Raw genomic sequence first — 13,048 nt, forward strand, 5'->3', positions numbered from 1 at the left:
CAAGATGTCATCAATGAATACTATCACCGACCGATCCAACAATGGCCGACAAACGCGGTTCATGAGATCCATGAATGCGGCTGGAGCGTTGGTGATCCCAAACGGCATCACCACGAACACATAATGACCATATCGGGTCCTAAAAGCAGTCTTTTGCACGTCCTCATCTTTGACTCGCATCTGATGATACCCGGAGCGTAAATCGATCTTGGAAAACCAAGACGCTCCCTGCAGATGATCAAACAAATCATCTATCCTCAGGAGTGGGTAACGGTTCTTCACCGTTACCTTATTCAACTCCCGATAATCTATACATATACGGTGCGACCCGTCCTTCTTCTTCACGAACAAAATCGGTGCTCCCTAGGGCGAATTGCTCGGCCTGATAAACCCTTGTCTAGCAGCTCTTGCAGCTACGTAGACAACTCCTGCATCTCTGGGGGAGCCAACCGATACGGTGCCTTGGCTATTGGAGCCGCACCAAGAACTAGGTCAATCCTGAACTCGACCTGTCTCTCGGTAGGTATTCCAAGAAAATCCTCTGGAAATACATCCGGGTAGTTGTAGTGGTGTTGATTATGATGGCATGTGCGGAATTAGAAAGATCCAGTGAATCATCATGTAAAATCAAGAACACAAGGAGTAAATAAATCTTTGTAAGCTCTTATTAGGTCTAGAAAGATTATACAAATGGGTTTGTATACAATTTCTCTCTCTAGTCTAACACTCCAAATGGTTCACTTTTATAATGGGAGTCACTCACTTCCTATTTATAGGAAAGATTCAACCCATTTACACATACAAAGAGGAAAGCCTAAAACATTACATCCAAGAATGACTTTTCACCCTAACATTCTCCCCCTCAAAGTTAGGATTGGATGTCCAGCTTTAATCTCCAACGAGCTAGTGCGATCAAGACCAAACTCCCCCTCGAAGTAACATCGGTCTTCAAATCCGCAAATGAATATTCGACAAACCCGAGAAGCTTCGAATACCCATCATTCTCCCCCTTTTTATAATCAAAAAATGATTATAAAACCCACTAAGGATGAGAAGCGCCCGAAGAATAGTCTTCACGATACTCCCCCATGATGTGTACCAAAAATGAATCACCAAAAATCTTGCACGGAAAAACAATCACGAAAAAGTCACAAAAAATTTTCAATTTATGAAAAATTTTGACTTTTTGGGTGAAAGTTGCAAGATTTTTCAAAATCTGGGTAGAAATTGTCACTTTTTGAAACTTGAAGGGACCTGTTGCATCCAAAACAGCCAAATATGCAAAACTCTCCCCCTTTTCCAAATCTGGGTAGAAAGCGTCAATTTGCACAAACTGTAGGGACCAGAAATGAACATTCTTAAATTTTCAGCAAAAAATAATCCTTTTTCGAATTTGGGTGAAAACTGCCAAAAATTCGAAGTTTCAGGGACTATCTTCGTAAATTCTGCCCTTGTGCACCAAACATACGAAGACCATGCCCAAAAATGAGAAGTACCAAAAATTTTTCGAAGTTGGGCGAAAAGTGTCAAACATACAAAACATGCTTTAATTTTCGAAGTGTCAACAAATCGAAGGTTCAGGGGCCGTTTTCGAAAATATGTCATTTGCTCAATTCTTACGAAGACTCATTAATGAATAGTAAAAGTCTTCGTATAAATTTCCAAAATACCCCTTCGAAAATTCAGAATATACCCTTCGAATATTCAACATTAAACTCCTTCGAATTCAAATCACAAACACCCCTTCGTTTTTCATTCCAAATATCCCTTCTTTCAAAACACCTAAACAAACCCAGTTCATACAGTTCTTCGTTCAAACTCGAAATACCCTTCGTATGTTAACCTAGTTCTTTATCACAATCCAAACAATCGACCATACAGGAAAGGCTTCGATTGATCGACTCCAAACCATCGTCCATACAGGAACCCTTCGTATATTAACGATCAAAATCATCTTTCCAAATCTTCGTTCTCACAGCCTTTATCCTTCGAAATCGAATTACAGTTTGTCATACCGTTCAATTCCAAATCCTTCGAAGAAATCGATCGTTAACCCTTCGAATCTATCAACCCAAACTCATCAATCCTTTGTACATGAAACATTCAAAAATCGACATCAAACCCAAAAATCGATTCTCCAAATCGTTCGATTCCAGTTCATCCTCAATAGCGACTAGACATCAACTCTCGATGAGACCATTTACTCAAAATCGTAATCCGTCGCTTTTCAGTCACGAATCGTCATCAAATTTAACCATTGGATTTCAACATATCATTCAAAATCACCCCAGTAACCAAAATCAGTCATCGATATTGAGTTCCATTCCCAGTGTTCAACTCACAAATTCGAAATCGATTTTATGGAAAATTTGAATACGATCAGGAACAAGTTGAGATTATTAATGAACAAATGATAATCTCAAATCGATTCATGAATTCTAACTCAAAATCTAAACAAGATCTCAAATATCGAGATTCAATTATAGAATTTCAACTGAATCGATGAATATTGAAATATGATAGAAAACAGACAAAAGGAGATCAATTAATCAAGAAACGTGAGCTAAAGTTAATTGGGAATCGGGAATGAAAGATTAAATCCGGAAGTGATCTGATGTACTCTTGGACTCGGTTATACACACAAATGAATCAATGAACAGTACATGATACAATTAATTGGGCTGGATCATTGAATAAACGAACTGGACTGATTTTTGAATATGTTTTGGGGTTGATGTTCGGATCATTTGAACAGTAACAGATTCTCATTTTGAATCAATTTGATGAACAGTGATGCTTCGAAATTAAAACAAATTTGTGAATATGATTTTGATTTTAAGTTGATCTAAACAAAAAATAATTGGATCAACAAAGGGATTGAAACGGATTAGATCCAATGAGGCAAATCGATCAAAAATTGAAAAACGCAAAATACGAATCGAAATCATGGACGTTTTGGAATCCATTTGAGAATTTGAGATACCTTTTTGACGAATCGAGTTCCGTTTTCAACAAACGAATCAAATTTGGAAGATCTTGGTTCTTTTGTCGGAATGAGAAAATCTCCAAATCGAACATTGTACCACCCACCATGCGAGATGTACAACTCGTTCTTCGTGTTCTTCAACGATCCAAGAACATCTTCAAAAGAACCACCAACACATTTGGGTTTTGACTTCAAATTCAATTCAACACTTGGAGATTGTTGCTTTGGAACCCAAATTTGCTTCACGGATTTTGGCTTCACAACATATGACGATTTTTGTGAGTAAACCCGCTTGTTCTTCCGATTCATCTTCTTCTTCTTTTTCTTTCTCATCTTTTTGCATCTTGAAGACTTGACTTCATGAACAAACCCACTTTCAACAACATGAACATTTTGAGTTTGAATCAAATCTTTTGGAGTTTGATATTTGTGATTTTCTTGGATCATCGGCTTCCGATAAGGAATCATTCCTTCAAACGAATCACAAAAACACAAAATATCATCAGTTTGAACTCCAATCGAGCAAAAAAAATTTTCATCTTTAAAATCAACTTGAACTCCTTTTTCTTGAACATCATCATCATCAAGAACACCATCCCGAGCTTCACGACAATCTGCATAATATTCAAGTTTATTGCTTCCATATTTGCATTCAACACGAGAAATTCCTTTTATGACTTATCCATCTCTTCTATTTCTTCGTCTCTTTTGATACGTTGTAACCAAACGATCAAACAAATGTTTGGTTCGAAAAATTGGACAACTAATTAATTCTCCAACTTCATTCTTTTCTCCATTTACAACAATATCACATTCACTTATCAATCCAACAGTTAAGCTATAAAGAAGATATTCAAATGAGCATTCACTTTGAACATCATGACTACGTATCATCCATTTCTCCATGATTACAAGAACTTGAAATTTTCTAGAGAGAGAAAGTGATTTTGAATGGGTTTTCTAGAGAGATAAAGTGATACAAACAAGTATTCTAGAGAGAGAAAGTCGAATTATGGATCAAATCAAAGAAAAATTCGACTTCTAGAACACAAAAACACTCTCTAAACACGAAGATCAATGAACAAAAAGAATCACCAAATCAAAATAGCCATCAAGGATCAATTCTTGATGAGATTCAAGAACACCCGCTCTGATACCAATTGTAGTGGTGTTGATTATGATGGCATGTGCGGAATTAGAAAGATCTAGTGATTCATCATACAAATTCAAGAACACAAGGAGTAAATAAATCTTTGTAAGCTCTTATTAGATCTAGAAAGATTATACAAATGAGTTTGTATACAATTTCTCTCTCTAGTCTAACACTCCAAATGGTTCACTTTTATAATGGGAGTCACTCACTTCCTATTTATAGGAAAGACTCAACCCATTTACACATACAAAGAGGAAAGCCTAAAACATTACATCCAAGCATGACTTTGCACCCTAACATTCTCCCCCTCAAAGTTAGGATTGGATGTCCGGCTTTAATCTCCAACGAGCTAGCGCGATCAAGACCAAACTCCCCCTCGAAGTAACACCGGTCTTCAAATCCGCAAATGAATATTCGACAAACCCGAGAAGCTTCGAATACCCATCAGTAGTCTCTCACTACTGGAACATCGTCAACTGTCGCCTTGCCCTTCTCCCGTGCATCTAGAACATAGGCAATATAACCGGCGCAACCCTGCTGGAAATAGCACCTCGCCCTCGCTGCTGAACACAGAACTGGTCCGCGATGTGGCCTCTCTCCCTGAATCACTAACTCTCCCCTGCTGGGAGTGCGAACCCTTACTAACTGCAACTCACAGTCTATCACCGCCCCATTGGGGATTAGCCAATCCATGCCTACTATGACCTTATTCCCTCGCAGGGGAATAGGGACCAAGTCAACTGGAAACTGCTCATCGAATAACTGTAGAGAACATCCTCTATGTACTCTCGCCACCCTAATGGTCCTGTCAAGTGCTATCTCAACCTCCAGTGGACAATCTAGCTCCCTAGGAGCTCTGCTAAACCTCTTGCTAAGCGCAAGAGAGACGAATGACCGGGTAGCCCCCGAATCAAACAGTACCGTGGCTGAAATGCCGTTCACTGAGAACGACCCTATGCAAAACATATAACCATAATAAACAATCAATAATAAATGAAGAGATAAAGGAAAAATACATACTCACCACCACGTCAGGAGTCGCTTGCACCTGCTCTGCTGTCAGCTGAAAAGCCCTACTCTTCGCCACCCACGTCTCAACTCGGCCCTGACGGCCATCTGTAATCCTAAAAGTAGCAGGAGCAGGTGCTGACACCTTCCCTGCAGCAACTAAACTCGGACACTGGGACTTTTTATGTCCCCTCTGATTGCACTGGAAGAAAATCAGATCTGATGCCGCAATGGCAGTAGTAGTGGCTGTACAATCTCTACTCATATGCCCAGTCCGACCGTACTTGTAGCAGCCGGAACTCCCTGCCTTCCACGCCCCATCGTGCAATCTCCCACACTTGCCACACCGACCGTGGCTCTGCTGACTCCTGGATCTGTGATATGAAACCTTGGGCTTTTTGCCCGAACTCCCTGGACCCGAAGCCGCCTCCGACTTCCTTTTTCTCTCCATCTCCAAGTCAATCTCTCTCTCTCTCTCTCTCTCTCTCTAGCCCTAGCAATCATGTTATCCAACATTTTACAGCTGGACCGGCTCACAAACTGGCAGATGTCACTCCGCAACATCTCATGATAATGGGCCTTCTTCATTTCCTCATCAGCTGCATACTGAGGAATGAGAAGCGTCCGTTCCCTGAACTTGGCAGGAATCTCCGCCACTGTCTCTATAGTCTGAGTGAGGTCCTGAAACTCCCTTGCTAACTGCTGCACCTCAATAACCGGTGCGAACTCAACTTTGAACCTGGCAGTAAAGTCACCCCAGGTCATAGCATCCAAAGCTGCGTCATCTCCAATGGCATGTCCGACCTCCTCCCACCAATCCCGTGCCCTGTCTTTCAGAAGACAGGACGCCAATCTGACCTTGTCCCCCTCGGGACATCTGCTCGTGCGGAAAGCATTGGCCACATCTGCCAACCATCTAGTACTCGCTATGGGGTCCCGTGCCCCATGATAATCTGGAGCTCCACAAGCCCGGAACTCCCTGAACGTAAGCGTGTGCGACCCCATCATGGCCGCCACCTCAGCGCGAAATGTGCCTAGCTTCTCCTCCATCAACTCTAGTATACCCTCCTTGATCGAACCAAAAATCACTGGTGTCTGCTCAAGAATGATACGGGTCACCTCTGAAGTGAAAAACTCCCTAGTCTGCTCATCCAACTGCCTAGCTCCCGAGCCTGGTCCTGATCCCTCCCCAGCACCTAAACTGCCGACTGCTGGTCTCGGGCGTAAAACCACCATTATGGAAACACATAACGATAAACGTCAGAAACACTGATATATCTCGAGGGATCACTAGTACTACAGGACTTCCGGTCTCATCTCAACCCTCCTCGATTTAAGTACGGATCTTCTGCTTCTAGTAGTATGGGCCCCTACTACCTTCCACATCTATTCGTACTCTCCTCAAGGACCGCCTTGACTCCACCAAGCCACTACTACTACTGCTGATCTCTACCACTCTCATCCTAGGCTTTCCCTAAGGAAACCTCTGACCCGACCCAAACCAGTCCTCAACCGCTGAAGGCCTCCTTGTAAAGCCAATTAGGCAATTAGTCATCACCTGAACACCATCACATATGATGAGGCTCGGATAATCCTTCGAGTAAAAGACTCGTCCCTACAACGGTTAGACTCAAACGAGAGCTGCGATGTAGGGCCAAATCCAACACTCTGAGATTATTTAACCCTGGTCACATGTGATGTGACGTATTCACCTAATGGATAACTCCCATTACTCGGAGTCCCACAAAACACATAGCAAGTAGCATTTGGACATAGGAAACTACTCAAGCAAACTATTCTCATAATCAAGAAACTGTACTAGCATACAGTGCTAAGCTCATACTATCAGGCATAACCTACACAGGCTATCCTACTACTGTCTACTCACTACTAGCATGCAATCCTCATCAAGTTGAAACACATAAAGCAGGCACATAAGGCATCCTCCTAGACTCTTAGTCCTATACTAGCATTTTGTTCTAATGAAACTAGAACTGATAATATAAACTTGTATGGGTAATTTGGGAGTACTTACTTGAGCTCGGCTGATCGCACGCACCACACCTTTTTCTCTTTATCAAAACTCTTTTTCTTTCTAAGTTCTTTTTCAAAAATCTTTTTCGAAAAAGTTTTTCCTTTGAAAATATTTTACTGTTTCCTTAGTTTGAGTTCAGACACACCCGAAAGTGTATTCGAATCCCTCAAACCAAGGCTCTGATACCAACTTGTAACGTCCCAAAATACGACCCAAAATTTTTTGTTTAATCATTACTAAAATCATTAGATCAATACCATAAAATAAAACCCATACGTCAATGTATCCAAAACCATAACAAGTATCACAAGAAAACTGTATCAAATCATGTCAATGGAAAGCTAATCAACTCCCAGGACAAAAACTGAAGCTGTAGTGTGTGCGATGCCATCATCCCGAGCTCTTCCCTTTACTTGCGGAAGTACCTGAAACCAAACTGAAACTGTAAGCACGAAGCTTAGTGAGCTCCCCTAAACTACCACATACCAATCAATATCATATAAACACATACTGGGCCTTGCCCACTGCATCAGACCGAAGTCCGGAAACTGCATCAGACCGAAGTCCGGGACTAACCAGGGCCTTGCCCTCTGCATCGGACCGAAGCCCGGAAACTGCATCGGACCGAAGTCTGGAACTAACTGGGACCTTGTCCCCTGCATCGGACCGAAGTCCGGAACTAGCTGCATCGGACCGAAATCCGGAACTGACTGGGACCTTGTCCCCTACATCGGACCGAAGTCCGGAAACTGACTGAGCATAACATGGCTTAGTATAAACATATCAACAAGCATAAGCATATATACTGTATACTGCATCAGACCGAAGTCCGGAACACATAACACAAAGCATGCTTGAATCACAAAGACATCAAGCAATCTAACTACTGCATCGGACTGAGGTCCGGAACTACTGCTAACTAAACATGCCGACATTGTGGCCGTAGACCCGTTCCTACTGGAAGGAAGACTCACCTCGTAGTCTAGCTGCTGAATGAAGTACTCTGGAATCTGTCTGCTGCGGCTCCGGTTTAACCCCGGCTACAATTTCCATAAGTACACTCAATCAAATACTGATAACTATACTGAGGATAAAATGACTATTTTACCCCTGGTCAAAGTCAACCTCTCGGTCAAAGTCAACATTCAGTTGACCTGACTCGTCGAGTCCTTATTCTGATTTCTCAATTCTGCTCGCTACTACTCATCGAGTTTGGCATAGACTCGACGAGTTCCTCTTTGATACAAACACTTAGTCAATCTGCATCCGACTCACCGAGTTGTATGAACAACTCGCCGAGTTCTCATTCATCATATGAACACTCCAACTGGGACTCGCCGAGTTGTATGAACAACTCGCCGAGTCTGTTCTTGGGATATGAAGATTGCCTTGGACTCGCCGAGTCAGGGCATTGACTCGCCAAGTCCCTCCATGAATGAGTTTGATCTCCGACTCACTAAGTTCACCTAAAACTCACTGGTTCCATTCGACATAAACATAGAAGGGGGAAAACTCGAGGTCTCACGACCCGACTCGCCGAGCCTGAAGAACAACTCGCCGAGTCTGTTGCATGCACTTCTATTCAATCGATTATGTTCAAAACCACTGCATACAACTTATAGATCTGGGTTTCTAAGGCTTGTTTACCACGTAAAGTTTCCAATTTTACGTGTACATATGCATGAAAAGGGATTTAAAGGCTCAAAAGACACTTAAAAGAGTAGATCTAGGGCTTTCATGCAAAATGGCTCCATAAAGGAGTTAGATCTACGTTTTTGGAACTGAAACATGGCTAGATCCGAAGGCTAATCAACCCAATGTGATCTATCTACTATAAACAAGCTAATAAATGGATAAAATGGCCTAAATGTGATTAATAATGGAGAATCACTCAAAGAAACAGAAGGAATCCAATTATTACCTCAATAAACTCTGTAGTGGGTGCAAGATCTTGGATCTCCTTCTACCCCTTTGGATCTAGCTTCCTTCTTTTCTTTAATACCTCAAGATTCACACAAGAAATGCTCAAAATGCTCAAGGAATGGCTAGGGTTTGCTAAATGAAGCTTTGAGGGTGAAGGGGGCGAGTTTGGGGTCATAACATGGTTTAAATAGGGTGCAAATCCCATGGATCTAGGGTTTCTTCCAGACTGACGGACTCGCCGAGTCGCCAACTTAAACGTGCTCAAAATCTCGTCTCTACTCGGCGAGTCGGGCCTACAACTCACCGAGTCCCAGCTAAAATGCCAAAAATTACTTAGATTAAAATACATACTAGGAACCAGGTGCTACACATCTGCAAACTACAACCATCTTTCTGAAGTACTTCCTCTTGGAAATCCGTCAATGGAAACGGATTCCAGCATCTAGGGTTTTCAAGAAAACCCCAATTTTGCCAGCGGAGGGGGATGGGATGCAAGAACCAGGCGAAGGATACTCCACGCCTTCCACAGAGGATAAGCCGTATGTAGTCTCAAGATGACGATATTCAGCGGCGGAGGGAAGAATACCAGGAAGACTCGCCATAGAGAATGAAGAAACGGGAACTCAGGAAAAGAGAGAACGAAGAAAGGAGAAGGAGAGGTAAAAATAAAAAGAAAACCCTGTAAACGCCCTTATACGGAAACATGAGAGGCGGGACATTTAAAATGTCTGACAATGACGTAACTGCCAACCATCATGCGCGGTTACGTCGCCATTAAAGATGGAATGGCGGGTAAAGAAGAAATAAGCACTTGTAGGCTCATCAAGCCCGGAACGCTGCATCTAGCGTTGCAACGCTACGGCTACCGGACTGGGGGACTTGATGACGTGCCTAAGCCAGCATGGCAGAATCAGTCCCTAGCCAAGGCCTTAGCGCGCTGGCCAGGCCGAGCCTAGTAAGATCAACTCCCACTGATGCCCCCGAGCAGGGCGCCTCGATATAAGGCCAGCGCCCGCTAGGAATACTCTTGGCGCCCCAGCGAAAGGCTCACGCCAATCAATGGACGCTCCCAGCTCCATGACGAAAGATACGGTCAGGAGCATAGTCACATAAATCGTTGGGTAAGGCGCGATCTACGTACCAATTCGCCCGTACCAAAACGCGGTACGAACGTGTACCGGGGACGCTCGGGATCGCGTTTATAAACCTGAAATTGGCGTTCCAAAATTTCAATTCAATCGTACATGATGCTATTTGGATCACGACTTCCTTGATTCCAAAACATGTTTTCAATCGATTGGGTACGTGATTGGGAATTTGAAAAGTCAATTAATTCGGGTGCGTTTCTCTCTGTATTCAATCGCATTATGAGCGAGCCTTTAAAATTGAGTTTATACTCTGTAATTTGGCTTCCCTCCCATCACAATTTTCATTCAATTTAATTTCCAGAACATCAAAAATCAGATTTCATTTTTTTTATTCTTGAATTCCGATTCTTGATTACCAAATCATGGTTTTTGGAAATAAAAGAAGTACAAATACCTTCCTGTAGTTGCTTGATGCTTTTGTGCCTAAATCATTGAATGATGGAATCTGGGTGATTTCTCTGATGGGTGAGTGAGAAGAACGAAACTCAAGTGTGGAATTAAGGAAGAAAAACATGGGTTCATAGAAGGTTATGTCCCTATCAGTTATCTTTCCACATTTCTTCAATCTCAAACTCCGAAATCTGAAACTTTGGAATCTGAATTGGATGAGTGAACACTTTTGACTTTTGATGTTTTTTTTTGGATTTGATGTAACCTATTTTGAGTTTTTGATGTTTGTTACTTTTTTTGATTGCAAGTTTTATTTTACGTTTATCTAATATGTTTTGAGTTTTGGAATTTTGGTACATGGTACCACAATATTAGGTACATCATACTTGAGCGAACCCAAATGAGTCTACCCCCCTTCGTACCGAATTTTAGGGACCTAGCAAATTGCGTACCACGTACCCGTACCCGTACCAAAGCGTACCGCGATTTATGTGACTATGGTCAGGAGACAAACAGCAGAATCAGGACATTACCATCAGGGCCAATGAGAACACTCTAACGGTTAAAGGCGCATGATCCTCCAATCAGCGCCCCTGATGTTGTCTCCCCAAAAAGGCGATCTTGTCTAGTACGGACTAGGAAAGAGCGCTAGGTATAAAAGGATGCGCCCTTGGACTCACAAGGTAAGCACTCTTTCCCTGATAATATACACACAAGAAAAACCATAATAAGCATTCTAACTTGACCGTCGGAGCGTTCTTCCGGTAGCACCCTCCGGGGAACGGGTGATGGCTTTCTTCTCTTGATATTTTGCAGAGGCGACGAGGGATCTGATTCAACAGCTTCGGATAGGTCAAGTTCGTCATACGCATCAAGGAATGATCCTGTCACCACATCAGGTGCTATGCGAGCCTCCTCGGCTGTCAGCTGAAAAGCCCTGCTCCTCACCACAGGTGCATCTGCCTTGCTCTAGCAGCCATCAGTAATCTGAAGAGTCGTTGAAGTAGGTGGTACCACTGGTCCTGCTGCTGCCAAACTCGTATAATTGGTCGTCTTGTGGCCCCTCAGATTGCAACAAAAGCAAATTAGATCAGATAACGGGGGTGGGGGTGGTAGTAGTAGCAGTGCAATCCCTGCTAATATCACCCATCCGACTGCACTTGAAGCAACCAGAACTATCCTCCCTGCACGCCCCATCGTACGTCTTGCCACACTTGCCACAGTAGCTCCGACCCTACTGGCCTCCCGATCTCAAATCGAATACCTTGAGCCTCTTTATCGAACCACCTAAAACTTGAGCCTGATCTGGATTTATCTTCCTCTCCATCTCTAGATCAATCTCCCTCTCTCTAGCTCTTGCAATTAGATCCTCAAGTGTCTTGCTAATGGATCGGCTCACGAACTGCTGAATATCGTTCCTTAGCATCTCATGATGATTTGCCTTCTTCATCTCCTCATCCGCCACATATTGTGAAACCAACAACGCCCTCCCATGGAACATAACGGTGATATCCACCACCGTCTCAATAGTCTGGCGAAGGTCCGGGAACTCCCTCGCCAGCTGCTACTCCTCAATCACCGGTGAAGACTTAGCTCGAAATCTAGTCATAAAATCATACCATGTCATCAAATCAACTGCCGTATCACCAACGAAGCACCCAACCTCCTCCCACCAATCTCGAGCTCTGTCTTTCAGAAGACAAGAAGCAAGTTTTACCTTTGCCTCATTGGGAAAATTTCTAGGAAAGAAGGCATTGCCGAGATCCGCTAACCATCGTCAGCTCACGATCAGGTTCTTCTACCTGAAATACTTCGGAGCCCCACATGCTCGAAACTCTCGGAATGTGAACGTGTGAGGTCCTATCAATGACACCATCTTAGGCCGGAAAGCGCTCAAACGCTCATCTAAAATCTCCAGAATTCCCTCCTTCATCGTACCAAAGATCATAGGAGCCTGCTCAAGTATGTGGTGGGTAATCTCAAATGAAATGAACTCCCACGTCTGATCATTCAATTTTTCGGCTCCATATCTCGAGCCTGAACCCTCATCAGCATTAGAACCACTAACCGACCTTCCTCGAAGAGTCACCATACTCAAAATAGACCATACAAACCATCAGAACACGCATAAATATATATCAAGGAGTCTCATACTCTACAACCTTCCGTGTTTCATCAAAGCTCTCCTTGACTCGAGTACAGATCCTTTGCTTCCACTAGTATGGGCCCATACTACCTTCCACATCCATCCGTACTTTCCACTAGTATGGGCCCACACTACAACAGTTGGACTCAAACAAGAGCTGCACAATAGAGTAAAGACCTAACATTCTAAAATTATTTAGTCTCACCATTATGTAACTTTAAACAAAACAAGAATAACCTAAACAGTCCATCCTATCACC

Source organism: Lactuca serriola, chromosome 4 (assembly GCF_051521515.1).
Source record: "Lactuca serriola cultivar US96UC23 chromosome 4, Lser_US96UC23_V15, whole genome shotgun sequence".
NCBI lineage: Eukaryota > Viridiplantae > Streptophyta > Magnoliopsida > Asterales > Asteraceae > Lactuca > Lactuca serriola.